Here is a 2500-nt window from a genome sequence, read left to right on the forward strand (position 1 = left end):
CTAAGGGTGGTTACTGTGGTTACGGTATATCACAGGGTGGTTACGCTTTATCACAGGGTGGTAATGGTATATCAGCCACGCAGCTTTAGCAGCAGATGTTGATCTGCTAGAGGGTTTAATGTGTGTGCGTGCGGGTTTGGTGTATGCGTGTTTTTATTTGACTGTGTGTGCGTGCATGTGTACGTACGCGTGTGTGTGTGTGTGTGTGTGTGTGTGTCTGTGTGTGTGTCTGTGCATGTGTGTGTGGGTTTGGTGTGTCTGTGTATTAAGGCTTTGACTTTTGCCTAAAAATCATATTCGAAGTTCGTTTGTTTATTTATATTAATATTCGAATATTTATTAATAATAGTTTGACCATTAAATGCCTTCAGTAAGACCTATATGGTATAAAACTTGGTCAGTGTGAGAGTTTAAAGTTTGAAGTATGTGTGTGTGTGTGTGTGTGTGTAGGCAGTCAGTGTGAGTCTGAGGCGTTGATCTCTGAGAGGTGTGTATGTGTGTGTATAGTGTCTATGGTTGTGTGTGTGTGTGTGTGTGGGTTCGGTGTGTGTGTGACAGTGAGTGTGTGTGTGTGTGTCTGTGTGTTTCTATGTGTGTTTCTGTGTGTGTTTCATTTAAATGGTGGTGTGTGTAGGAATGGGCAGAGAAACACCATGGGACAGAAGGGATCAGAACGTATCAAGATGACAGACAAGAGTCACATGACACAGGAGTAGTAGGTCATGACTGGTGGCAGGTGTGTTAGCGACATCAGTGATGTCAGGTGTGTTAGCGATGTCAGTGATGTCAGGTGTGTGAGTGATGTCAGGTGTGTGAGTGATGTCAGGTGTGTCAGTGATGTCAGGTGTGTCAGTGATGTCAGGTGTGTGAGTGATGTCAGGTGTGTCAGTGATGTCAGGTGTGTCAGTGATGTCAGGTGTGTGAGTGATGTCAGTGATGTCAGGTGTGTGAGTGATGTCAGGTGAGTCAGTGATGTCAGGTGTGTCAGTGATGTCAGGTGTGTGAGTGATGTCAGGTGTGTGAGTGATGTCAGTGATGCCAGTGATGTCAGGTGTGTGAGTGATGTCAGGTGTGTCAGTGATGTCAGGTGTGTGAGTGATGTCAGTGATGTCAGGTGTGTGAGTGATGTCAGTGATGTCAGGTGTGTCAGTGATGTCAGGTGTGTCAGTGATGTCAGGTGTGTGAGTGATGTCAGTGATGTCAGGTGTGTCAGTGATGTCAGGTGTGTGAGTGATGTCAGGTGTGTCAGTGATGTCAGGTGTGTCAGTGATGTCAGGTGTGTCAGTGATGTCAGGTGTGTGAGTGATGTCAGTGATGTCAGGTGTGTGAGTGATGTCAGTGATGCCAGTGATGTCAGGTGTGTGAGTGATGTCAGGTGTGTCAGTGATGTCAGGTGTGTCAGTGATGTCAGGTGTGTGAGTGATGTCAGTGATGTCAGGTGTGTGAGTGATGTCAGGTGAGTCAGTGATGTCAGGTGTGTCAGTGATGTCAGGTGTGTGAGTGATGTCAGGTGTGTGAGTGATGTCAGTGATGCCAGTGATGTCAGGTGTGTGAGTGATGTCAGGTGTGTCAGTGATGTCAGGTGTGTGAGTGATGTCAGGTGTGTGAGTGATGTCAGGTGTGTGAGTGATGTCAGGTGTGTCAGTGATGTCAGGTGTGTCAGTGATGTCAGGTGTGTGAGTGATGTCAGGTGTGTGAGTGATGTCAGTGATGTCAGGTGTGTCAGTGATGTCAGGTGTGTGAGTGATGTCAGGTGTGTGAGTGATGTCAGTGATGTCAGGTGTGTGAGTGATGTCAGGTGTGTCAGTGGTGTCAGTGATGCCAGTGATGTCTGGTGTGTGATTGATGTCAGGTGTGTCAGTGATGTCAGGTGTGTCAGTGATGTCAGGTGTGTGAGTGATGTCAGTGATGTCAGGTGTGTCAGTGATGTCAGGTGTGTGAGTGATGTCAGGTGTGTGAGTGATGTCAGTGATGCCAGTGATGTCAGGTGTGTGAGTGATGTCAGTGATGTCAGGTGTGTGAGTGATGTCAGGTGTGTGAGTGATGTCAGTGATGCCAGTGATGTCAGGTGTGTGAGTGATGTCAGTGATGCCAGTGATGTCAGGTGTGTGAGTGATGTCAGGTGTGTCAGTGATGTCAGGTGTGTCAGTGATGTCAGGTGTGTGAGTGATGTCAGGTGAGTCAGTGATGTCAGGTGTGTCAGTGATGTCAGTGATGTCAGGTGTGTGAGTGATGTCAGGTGTGTCAGTGATGTCAGGTGTGTGAGTGATGTCAGTGATGTCAGTGATGTCAGGTGTGTCAGTGATGTCAGGTGAGTGAGTGATGTCAGTGATGTCAGGTGAGTCAGTGATGTCAGGTGTGTGAGTGATGTCAGGGGAGTCACCTTGTGTAACAGGTGAGGTGTGTGTGATATCAGGCGATTGATGCTAGGTGTGTGTGTGTGTGTGTGTGTGATATCAGGCGAGTGAGGTGTGTGTGTGTGTGTGTGTGTGTGTGTGTG

The 2500-nt window shown here is 47.7% G+C and overlaps 1 protein-coding gene across 1 annotated transcript in view; it reads left to right on the plus strand.

The window, feature by feature from the left end:
- bag5 (BCL2 associated athanogene 5) overlaps positions 1–2500 on the plus strand; it is a 14245-nt gene that overhangs the window by 6732 nt on the left and 5013 nt on the right. The gene's annotated exons all lie outside the window — the stretch shown is intronic.

Source organism: Sprattus sprattus (assembly GCF_963457725.1).
Source record: "Sprattus sprattus genome assembly, chromosome: 13".
In the NCBI taxonomy this organism is placed as follows: domain Eukaryota; kingdom Metazoa; phylum Chordata; class Actinopteri; order Clupeiformes; family Clupeidae; genus Sprattus; species Sprattus sprattus.